Genomic DNA, 12,479 nt, shown 5'->3' with positions numbered 1-12,479 from the left:
TGAATAACATTGAGAAGAATGAGAATCCCAGAACACTTAGTTGTGCTCTCATGAGACCTGTACATGAAGCAGGAAGCAGTCATTTGGGCAAAACAAGGCATGAACACATGGTTTAAAATCAGGAAAGGTGTTTTCCAGGTGTTTATAGTCTCTCACTAAACTTATTCAATCTATAGACTCAACAAAGGATCAAAGAAACTGGGCTAAATAAAGAAGAATGTGTAGATCATAACAAACAACAGATAACATTGAAAAAATAGGAATGTCTTACCATGCAGAACCTGCACATAGATCAAGAAACAGTTGTTGCAGCCCAGCAATAGGACAGGGTGTGGTTTGAAATCTGGAATGGTGTGTCAATTCAATCTGCGTGCTGAGCAAATAATCTGAGAATCTGGACTATGTGAGGAAGAATGTGGCATCAGATCGGAAGAACAGTCTTCCATATGCGGATGAAACAACCTTGCTTGAAATAATGAAAACGACTTGAAGTCCTTACTGATCAAGTTCAAAAACTGCAGCCTATTACACTTCAATATAAAGAAAATAAAAATTCTTGTAATTAGACCAATAAACAATACCATACTAAACAGAGAAAAGAATGGCATTGTCAAGGATTTGATTTTACCTTAACCCACTATAAGCACCCATGGGAGCAGAGGTCAAGAATTCAAATTATATTATGTTGAATGAATCTGCTGCCAAGGACCTATTTATAGCATTAAAGAGCAAGGATGTCACTTTAAAAAACTAAAGTGCACCTGACCCAAGCCATGGTGTTTTCAATCGCTTCACAGGCATAGGAAAGTTTGGCAATGACTAAAAAAGATTGAATAAAGATTGATGCTTTTGAATTGTGGTGTTGCAAATAATATGAAATGTATCATGACCTATCAAAGGAACAAACCCATTTCTCTTTAGAGAAATGCAGCCTGAATGCTCCTCAGAGGTAAAGATGGTGAGGTTTCATCTCAGCTATTTTGGGCATGTTGTCACAAGTGGCCCCTCCCTGGAAAAAGACATCATGCTCAATAAAGAAAAAGGTCAGAGGAAAACCCTCACCCTAGTTCAGCAAACTGACAGACAAGTGCTGTACCCTTAAGTTGTTGATTGCCTTCCAGTCGAGCACGACTCATAGTGACCCCATGAACAAAGGCCTGAAGCCCCTCTACAACCATTGACATTTATCAAAGCTCGTAGAGTTTCCAGAGGCATGCTGTTTAGGAAGTGGATGCCCCTCCTGCTTCCAAACCTGTCATAGTATGTCATTGTTGCTATGTGCCGTTGAGTCACCTGCGATGTGTAGTGACCTGATCCATGTACAACACCTCTGCACCTTTCCCTGAACTGAGCCAGTCTCACTAACCCTGACATATCAATCCCCATTTCCCCAGTTACTGTATCAATCCATCTCATGCAGGGTCTTCCTCTCCTGCGCTGTCCATCCACCCTTCAGAGCATTATGTATTTCTCAAAGGACCGAGGTTTCCTGGCCACGTACCCAAAGTAAGTGAGGTGGAACTTCAAAATCCTAGCCTCCAAGGAGAGACTTGGTTTCACCCTCTCCAAGTCCATATGTTCAATACTCTTTTCTAGCACCACAACTCAAAAGCATCTATTTTTCTTCTGTCATTCTTAGTCATTGTCCAACTCTTTGAAGCATAATAAGTAATTGAGAAGACCATGGCCTGGATTAGGTGCACCTTTGTATCTAGACTGACATCGTTGCTCTTCAGCACTCTGGAGAGGTCCATGACAACAGATTTTCCCAATGCAATTTGTCTTTTGACTTCCTGACTGCTGGTGTTAAGAGTGTTGATTGTGGTTCTGAGCAATCTGTAATTGCTAACAACCTCAATCTCTTCTCCATCTATTATGGTGCTACTAGTGGTGAGAATCTTTGTCTTGATGTTGAGCTTCAATCCATATTGAAGATTACAGTCCTTGACCTTCTGCAGCAAGTGCTTTAGGTCCTCCTCAGTTTCAGCAAGTTAGGTTGTGTCATCTGCATATTATAGGTTGTTAATGAGTCTTCCTCCAATCTTTATGCTGCACTCCTCCTCATAAAGCCCTGCTTCCAGAATGATCTGTTCTGTATACAGATTGAAAAGGTACGGGGACAGGATCCACCCCTGACACATTCCTTTCCTGATTTTGAACCATGCAGTGTTTCCTTGATCTGTTCTGAGGCCTGCTTCTTGGTCCAAGTGTTGTTATTGTTGTTATGTGCCGTCGAGTTGCCTGCGACTCATAGCGACCCTATGTACAATAGCCCTAAACTCTGCTCTGTCCTGTGCCAATCACACTGTCTCTGACACTCCCATCCCAATGATCCCAGTCACTGAATCAATCCACCTCATAGAGGGCCTTCCTCTCCTGTGCTGTCCCTCCACCCTCCCAAGCATGATGTCCTTCTCCAAGGACCGGTCTCTCCTCACAACATGTCCAAAGTATGTTAGACGGAGCCTCAGAATCCTTGCCTCCAAGGAGCCGTCTGGTTTAACCCTTTCCAGGATGAACCTGTTTGTTTTCCTAGCAGTCCATGGTATTCTCAATACTCTTCTCCAGCACCACAGCTCAAAGGCATCAATTCTCCTTCTATCCTCCTTGGTCATTGTCCAACTCTCTGATGCATGACAGGTGATTACGAAGACCAGGGCCTGTATCAGACGCACCTTAGTCTCCAAAGAGACACCATTGCTCTTCAGCACTTTGGAGAGGTCCCTAACAGCAGACTTTCCCATGGCAATGCGCCTTTTCATTTCCTGGCTGCTGGTGCCAAGACTGTTGACTATGGAGCCAAGCAAACTAAAGCTGTGTACAATCTCAATCTCTTCACCATCCATCCTGATGCTGCCGATTGGTCCAGTGGTGAGAATCTTTGTCTTCTTAACATTGAGCCTCAATCCATATTGTAGGCTGCAGTCCTTGACATTCTACAGCAGGCGCTTCAGGTCCTCCTCAGTTTCAGCAAGCAGGGTTGTGTCATCCGCATCCAAGTAGCAAACTATAAAAGAACCCAAACATACAAATATAAAACACACATGCATGGGTTGGCACTTACTGCAACAGTGGATTTAAGAATAGCCAAGGTTATGAGAATAGTAAAAGATGGGCAGGGCTTTGATTTGTTATTCATAGGATTACATACGTTTGAGCCATCTCGATAACACCTAACAACAACTCTGTCTGTCTCTCTGTGTCTGAGTTCACTCAATTGGATAAGATGAAGGCTTTTGTGACACAAATTATCTGAATTTATGCATTGTACTTCTGTATAAATTCTTTGAGCTCCTCTAAACCATGATTTTAATACTCTTCTGTGAAGTGGGTAAGGATAGAATTGATGTTTCTGCTTTTGAGGATACTGAGGCTGAGAAGAGATTGTATGATTAGTCACTGGAACTTGAAGTGGTGACTTTGTCCCTTGGAGTGAATAGTTCCCATTGTCACACATTACCCTTGGGCTTGACCTTGAATTTCTGGGAAATATTACTGGTTGACTTATGGGTCCAGGCTGAGCTGCCCTCCAACTGTGACCCAAGAACCTTAATGAACTGGGACAGAAGTTCTCAGTTGGGAAGAATTTTACTCCTCAAGAGAAATTTGGTCATTTTTGGATATCTCCTTGATTGTCATAACAGAGATGCCCTGATTTTTAGTGAACAGAGGCCAAGAATTCTGGTTTAAAAGTCTAAAATGCGCACCAATGCACTCATTACCAAGAATTCACCAACACAGAATGTCAGTAGTTAACCTCAGCTAGAAGTCAGGGGGTTAGGAGAACAGGTTCTGTGTGATTAGTAAGAAACCCAAATCCAAACCGGCTGTGAATGAGCCAATTCCAAATTCTAGTGATATTGGAGAACTGCTTATTAAGGTTTCTGAGCTTTGAAATCTTTGCAGGAATGCACACTGCACTGTCTTTCTCCAAAGGTATGCACAAGTTGAGTTCAAACAGCTGACCTTGAAGTTAGCAGTATATTGTTTGAACCACTCTGCCCCCAGGGCCTTGCTTTTCCAGACTTTCTACTTTACTAAACATGATTCCTTTTTCCAGGCCCCTCCTGATAATATAACCAAAGTACCTGAGATAGAAGTCTCACAATCCTTGCTTCTAAGGAACATTCCGGCTACATTTCTCCCGAGACCATATGATTTACTCTTTAGTTCTAGTTCATCATATATTCAAAATTTCTTGCCAACACCACAAGTGAAAGACATTAGAAACAATAGGTGCATATTTGCTGCCTTCTCCTGTGTGCTCAATCAACAACGCAGAGCTGACATTTACGGAGTGCTTACTGTGTGTATTGCCCTGACTCCTTTTGTATCATCTCATTCAACCCTCCCAAGATATAAAGAGGGTGCAGTGATCTCCATGGAACAAATGAAGATGTTATGGTTTGAGGAAGTGTCACAGTTGGTTTTTGTGGAAGCCAGCCTCAAGATGGAAATTAGAGTGCAGGACCAGTGCTGTAGCGGGTGAGGGAAGAAGTGGACAGAGGGAGAGGCAAACACTATCCTAGCAACTGTTTAAAGAAGGCTTCAGTCCTTGGAGAGAACTGTGAGTCCTCCAGCATCATGCTACTAGGAGTTGGAGCGCTCTCTACCTATGTCCCAGAGACGAGCACTCCATTCTCCATGTCTCTAATTTTGTCATTGGGAATCAGTAGGTGCTGGCATTGCTTCACTCTGGATCTTAAGCTTCTGACAGCCTTTCATGACCCCATAAGTCACACATTGGCATCACCAAGACATGTTGTTGTTGTTATGCACTATTGAGTTGGAACCAATTCATAGCTGATCCCCCAGTGGGTTTCCAGAGGCTGTAAATTACTTGGGAGGAGATCTCCCATCTTTCTCCCACGGAACTCTGATCGCTGTTATTGTTGTTGTTCGGTCGTGTTGAGTATGAATCACAGGGACCCTATGAATAACTTGTCCAATGCTGTGCTATCCTCATGAAGTCATCATGTAAATACATCTCATTGGGAATATTACTCTCCTTTGCTGACCCTTCGTCTTTCCAATCATGATGTCCCTTTCTTTTTTATTTTTAATATTATTGTGTGTGTGTGTGTGTGTGTGTGTGTGTGTGTGTGTGTGTGTATTGTCAAATCAGATCTGACTGGTACTGGAGGAGATTGCCCTTCCTTCTTCAGCAGAGCATCTGGTGGATTTGAACTGTGTGCTTCTGAGATTGCAGAGCAGCTTCTTGGCACTAGGCCACCAGAGCTCTCTATGAGGTCCCTTTCTAAGAAATAGCCTCATCTATCTACACATCTAAAGTATGAAAGATGAAACTTGACCATCTTTGCCTCCAAGGAGCACTGTAAGTGCACTTTTCCCAAGACATACCTGTTCCTTCTTTTGGCAGTCCATGGGGTATTGATATTCAGAACTTTTCACCAGTGCCACAACACAAAGGAATCAATTCTTTTTCTGTCATCTTTATTCTTTATTCAGCTCTCTGATACATACCAGGCAAATGAGAAGACTGAGATAGACAAGCATGGCCATCAGATAAACACTGGTAGCTTAGTGGTAAGGAAGTGCACTCAGCCAACCCAAAGGTTTGAGGTTCGAGTCCACAAACTGCGCTGTGGGAGAAAGATAGGCAATCTCCTCTCAATCTCTTCCTGTGAAATTTACAGCCTCTGGAAGCCCACTGGCAGGTCAGCTATGAGTCATTTTCTACTTGGTGGCACAGAACAACAGGAAGATGACATGTTTTGTGGAAGACTCTGCAAATCGAAAAGATTTTTGATGAGTTGCTCTTATTCTAAGATACGGAGGTTTCACATGAAGCTTGGAATTTTCTGTTGTCATGGGAATATTGAGGGGTCTTGTATGTCTGGACACGCTTCTGCTGTACGTCTGTGAGCTGGAGCTGGGCAGCAGTCACTCCCTCGAGAACCCGGGCAGTCATGCCCCTCCTGACCCAGGAGCCTCTTTGCTCATTTGTGACTCTTACTATCTACACAGGCCACTGGAGGTTGGTATGTTTGGGCTAAGTCTTGTATAGCTATCTTCTTAAACTGTCTTTCCTCCCTCCAGATCCAGCCCTGAGTTTTTCCTATTTTACCTCAGCACTCACCTGAGGCATTTTTAAAAAAGAAAAAAAATATAAATAAAAATTAAAGAGAAGCTTCTCAATGAAAACTCAACAGGGATAATTCTGCTCTTGACTCCTGACAAATCTCTCCACGCTTCTGGTTGATCCTAAGGCGAAGCCAATCCCGCTCCATCACAGTCTCCCTCTTGAAGCGGGTCTTGGTTTTTGCAGACGCCTCCATTGTTAAGCCTGACAACACAGTATAGATGGTTGACAGGTTTCTGAGTGAGTTTCTGGTCGGGAGGTAACAGCTTCATTACTCTGTGATGAGTGACCCATATTTCCTAACATGATTTCCCTGCTGTAACTCAAATTGAGTTCATGTTATTCTAATGATATCAGTTGACCTTGAGAATTAGACCAGGAAGCCTGGGGTTATTCTTCCGATTTCCACTGCAGATTCTTGTGATGTGTTTGGAAACACAATATGCTCTTGATGGCCCTGAAGTGGGCAAGGGGTAAAATTGAAAACAAAGATCTCAGCCTGCTCTGATTTTTTTTTAAGTGCATGTGGTCAATTTCAGACCCTGACAGGCTATTTCTTTCCGTTCTCAGCTCCCTCTCTCCGACCTGCTTCCACCACAGGGGGCAGTTGGTGTCCTCTCTATATGCTTGCACCACAAGTTCAAAGTCTTGGGTTTCAGGTGTCTGGTTTTCCCTTGAGTTCTTGCTTAGTTCCTAGAAGGAACACTCTCCCCCCAGTACCTCCCCACTCATCCACCCTGCCAGGCCAATCTCCCCACTTCTCTGCTCCCCACACTAGTGTCCCATTGTTTGCTGGATAAAGCTCATCCCCCTCTGTTTGATATTCAAGGTTCTGATCCAACCCATTCATGGATCAAGAACACTAGCAATATTGTTTTCCAAAAATGTCTTTTTGGTGACTAAAATGCATTTGATGACTAAATGCTGTCAACTTTTCAACTGCCGCATAGACATATGAAAGATAAGCTAGGAGAAAAGAAAGATGGGAGAATGGCTTCACTTAGGATGTGGTGTTACTGTGCCGTGGGATACCGGAAGAACCAACAACTCTGATTGGGAGTTAAGTCCAGCCAGACTTCTCCCAAGAAGCAAGGATGACAAGCCTTCATCTTGCTTGCTTTGCTCATATCATCAACCAAGATCAATCACTGGCAAAGAACTTCATGTTTGGTCAAATAGAGGGGCGACATGAACAAGAGAAACCCTCTGTGAAACGGATTCACACAGTGGATGCCACTGGTGAGCTCTAGCATGCTGAAGACAGTGAGAATGACACAAGATCAGACAATAATCAATTCTGTTATAAAGATTTGTACATACATACAGTTGCTGTGAAAAGAAGCTTACTTGGCAGCACTTGCCAATAATATTCCTTCCTGTGAATTCAGCATATTCTCCTCTGCTCTATAATTTATAACCTGCTCCCTCATCTGTTTCTTATTGGTGATATCAGCAAGTGCATTCTACTAACACTACTCTTGACCATGGAGCACAGAATGACTGTTTTCTGGGTGGTGGTGGTGGTGGTTGTTGTTAGGTGCTATTCAAGTCGAGTGTGACTCAGAGCCACTCTGAACAATAGACCTGAACCCTGTCCTACCCTGTGCCGTCATCATTGTCTCTGGCACACTTTAGAGTGTTGCTGTAGTCACTGTGTCAATCCATGCCATTGAGGGTCTTCCTGTCTTTTTGGAACCTCTGTCTTTCCAAGTATGATGTCCCCTTTACAAAGAATAGCCTCTTCTCACACCTCATTTTCAAGCTCAGTACCTTGGCTTCCCTGACTTGCTTCACCTTTTGAAATGCTCTCTGTATTTGTGCAAGTCCCAATCTCACGTTCATTTCTCATGGACTTTCATTCCCAATGCCTCTGTTCTGGGAGTGGGGAATCTTAGCTGTGAGATACACAAAACCCACTCTTCCCCTCACAGAGCTTCAAATCCGGAGGAGGGAAGAGAGACAATGACCAAGAATACAAGCAAAGAATAGTAATGGAATCTCCAAGGTGACTCCACTGAGGGTCATAGGGAACTTGAGGAAAGACTCCTCTACGGGATGGGGGTAGGAGACATGATTCTCTCTGACAATGCCTTTTTGTTTCTTTGTTTACTTTCAATCATGATTTTCATGAAAATATATAGAGCGAGTGTTGGGGAATGTTGGGGAGGAAGGGAAGGCCTCAGATAGCACTGGATAAGTGCAAGCCTCCTAATGGCCTTTAATATGGATGGGGTAGAGAGAACTCTCCTGTGTTTGGCTGGATCGGCTTGAGAAAACTCACCACCTGGGAAGTTGGCTGCCACATCTGTTGATCTGGGAGTCTGCACGAGGCTGAGGTTCTCCTATCCAATCCGCATGTCCCACGTCTGCAAGCCCACCTTATCCTGTCTTCCTATTTACTTGCTCATATATAAGTGCACCGCAGCCCCCAATAAAGTTGAGCTGGATTGAACTCTCTGAATGGTTCCCAGAGTGGTGTGTCTCAGTAGTGCTCACCCCCATCAGGGGGTTGCTGTTCATTGCTGGCAAATGGGTGACAAGTGAGTTAGTTTTCCATTCAGCAATTCACAGCCATCACATTTCCTGACACTGATTCCAAGCCCCCACATTATAACAACAGTCTTGTCCCTTCCTATCCATGGTTCCAGTTTCTAGTTTCCACTAGTTCTTTTTTTCTATCCCTTTGTGCCTTCTGAGGTGTGTGTCTACTGGCAAATACTGCCCTTTTGAGGACACAGTGACCTCACTGGTGTCATTGACCACTTTGCAGGCCTGTCTGTTGATTGGTTGGAAGTTGAGTTAAGGCAATAAACTCATTTCCTTGCTTGAGGGATGAGTAAGGATCATAGATGCCACTTTCCCTAGCAGATCAGTAAATCTGGATTTTTTGAATTATTTTTAATTTGTTGCACATTTTTCTCCTCCTCTATCAGGGATCTTCTATTGTGACCCCTCACAGAGCAGCCAGACCCTATAGGGTCATGGAGAATGACGTTCACATGGTCTATTGATCTCTGAGACAAATAATCTTTTCTTCACTTGGCTTTGCTTTGGGTAGGGACAGACCATTAATTGCAATTCAGATGGCCTCTTACCAGCTTTTAAGAACTCATTGCTACTGATCAAGGCAGGACATAGACTATGTTATGATAAGTGACCTTGATGTCCCTCTTTACTATAGTCTTGAGCTCCTAAGCCCATAAACTCATTCCCTCAAAATGCTTGATTGTGACTAAGAAGTTTCCATAATTTTACTTTCTGTACCATCTACTATGTACATAGATCTATTTATAACACATACTAATATGTGTGTGGAGAGCTCCAGTGGCCTAGTGGCAAGAAGCTGTATTGCAATCCCTCAAGGCACATGGTTCAAATCCCCCAGCTTCTCTGTGGTTGAAGGATGGGTGATCTCCTCCCATGTGATTAACTGCCTCTGAAAACCTCCTGGAAGGTTTTTCTCCTTGACAGTACACAACAACAACAACAATATGTGTGTAGAAATAACATGTAACAAATGTAAATGTATATATGGCCTTTGTGCAGAGATTGGAGAGTGAGAAGAAACCGCAAAACAGGAGGGTGAGAATCCTTCTGAAGCATCGTTCTGCTCTGACACTACGGAGTGGTCATGGGACAGAGCTGACCCCGTGGTTTGGGGTTTTTGTTTTGGTTTGGTTTTGATGTGACCATCAGGAAATTGCTCTCTGGGTGGAGATGGGTGAGCTTCCTGCAGCCCAGGATTTCCTGACCCTCTGCTCTAAAAATCCATCATCAGGGTGGGGAGACGAACAATGGCAGAGACTCCTGAAATGTGCTCCCTTCTCAGGGACAGGAGCCAAGGCCCAGCTTTGGGAGGAGAGGTACTTCACCCAGTTTGGTAAGGAGCACACAATAAGCCGGGATACAATATGGCTTGAATCGGTGCCCTTGTCAAGTGGGAAGATGGAATTAAGCATTCAGACCTGGAAACCTGGAGGCCCCTGAGGATTCTGCTCTTTTGGAAAACGGTCGCTCTCCCAGCACAAAGCACGGAGCTGATGGAGCTGGAAGAAAAGGTGTTCTGAGGATGAAGGAAGAACACGAGACTGTTAGAGCGAGAGATGAAAGAGGAAGAAAGTAAGAGGGGGGAGAGAGAGAGAGAGAGAGAGAAGAGACTGCGGACACACCCCAGGGCAGGGCCAGGAAGCAGCGAACACAAGAGGCAGAGAGCGAGAGCTGGAAGACAGACGGAAGAAACTTAAAAGCCTGGAGATATGGAAAGGGGTCAGGGTGGGACTGGAAACCCAAAGCAGAGACAGATTGAGGGTGAAAGCTCCAAGTGAATTCCTTTGCCTGAAATAAAACACATGCCACCTTGCAAGGCTGTGTTGGGAAAAAATGATGGCCCCCTGAGGCTGCACCTGCAGCCAACACTCCAGCACAACCCCAGTGCATGTCTGCGGGCACACAGACCACGCTCCACATCCCGTTTCATTGTTTCCCTGGGTTTAACGCCCCTTTTCCCGTTTGTGTTTGAGACTGTTTGCTCGGGGCTGGCAAGCTTGTGCGGGCTGCTTAATAAGGCTTTCCATGTTTTACTTTGACTTAAGCAAACAAGAACTGGCTCCATTCTTTGCATTTGCACGTACAGTCTCTTTCGCTCTAGTTTGCGACCTCGTGGCGGAGATGTCCTCCACAGCAGAGGTCCTCTGGGCTGGCTCACCTGCTGCCTGCTGTTGCCAACGTTTCCCTCCCGTTCTAGCTCCTGGAATGATTGCTGTGGATGCAGCTTTGAAGGATGATTCCACAGGGAACCCAGAGTGCAGCTTCCCAGCCCAGGCTCTCTAGCAGCTCAGGGCGTGGAGTCAGCCCTTTTGGCCAGCTTTTTAAAGTGGGACTGTTTGGCTCCCTCTCTGACTCCTCCCTCTCCTCTCCTCTGGTCCCTGGTGTTTCTGTCACACTGGGAGGTAGCAGGACTGGCCTCTCCCAGGCTCAGAAGTGCTAAAAAATGTGAAAGAAATGCCTAAATTGTTGCATTTAAGAACTCATCAGAGTTATTGTTGTGTGCTGTCAAGTTGGAACGGACCCATAGCGGACCCTCCGGTGAGTTTTCAGAGGCAGTAAATTGCACAAGAGTTTGCCCATCCCTGTCTTAAGGAGCAGCTTGTGGATTCTAACTGCTTGCTTTAAGATTGCAGCTCAGCTTCTTACCACTAGATCATAACCACGAGTCTTTGTTGTTGGTGTGTTCTGTCAAGTTGATTCTTTTTTTTTTTTTTTTAGGAAGCTCTGGCAGCTTAGTGGTAAGAAGTTCTGTTGCCAACTCAAAGGTCAATGGTTTGAATCCACAAGCTGCTTCATGGGAGAAAGATGGGCAATTACACTCATATGATTTACTGCTCCCGGAAACCCACTATAGCATCAGCTGTCAAGTTGATTCTGATTTAGGGTGAACACATGTGACAGAGTAGAAAATGGTCCATAAGGCTGATAGCTCTCCAGGAGGATATTATCAGGTGAGATGCTTCATGTCCATGATTGTATTTAATACTCACGAGGTTAGTACTGTTCCCATTTTGCAGGTGTGGAAACTGAGGGTTGGCAAGATGAAATCATTTGTCCAAAGTCTCATTGCCTGGATTCTAAAATCTGTTCTCTTATACAGCTGGTGCGATAATAACTTTTGTTTCATTCAGGTGTCTTTGCTTTGCTATGTTTGGGAACGATGCTCACCAAACCTTCTCTGTCAACTCTGGACATTTCAAAATAAGCAAACAAGTAAGTACACGCTTTTTCAAATCAAAGGATCTGATGAAATATCCTTCATGGATGAATGAAAAAGAACAACAAGCATAGTTGATTTCAGCTGAACAGCTGGTTAGCACCTGGTTACGGACTTAAATCAATTGGTTCAACTCCATGCTGACCCAGCTTGTGAGTGAAGACTCACTAAGCAGTGGTGGCTGGCTGGGCAGCCCCACACCTGTTTTCGATGGAAGTGACTGGATTCTTTGGCAGCCAATCCAGGTTGTCCCTACAATGCCAGAACACACAATCGTTTCAACTAAGGAAGAGAACGAAACGGGCACGTCGATTTACAATACTGTCAGCCCTGGTTTGGTGAAGTCCTGGAGGAAAACCCTCAGTGAGATGGGCTTGTACAATAGCCACAGCAATGGGTTCAAAGGCATCAGTGATCATTAAAATGGTGCAGGACTGGGCAGCGTTTGGTTCTCAAGTCACCATGAGCTGAAGCCAACTCAATGGAAACCAACAACATTAACGGCAGATCAAACACTGGCTAATGTTTCCCTTTTGGGTGGTGTGTGCCCTGGCTGGCTGCACTGAGCCAGTATAGGTGTCTAGACCATCCACATGAGGAGGTACACACTGC

This window comes from Elephantulus edwardii, unplaced genomic scaffold (assembly GCF_000299155.1).
Source record: "Elephantulus edwardii isolate Elephantulus edwardi_28Jun2011 unplaced genomic scaffold, EleEdw1.0 scaffold00021, whole genome shotgun sequence".
Taxonomy (NCBI): Eukaryota; Metazoa; Chordata; class Mammalia; order Macroscelidea; family Macroscelididae; genus Elephantulus; species Elephantulus edwardii.
This window is presented reverse-complemented; position numbering follows the sequence as displayed.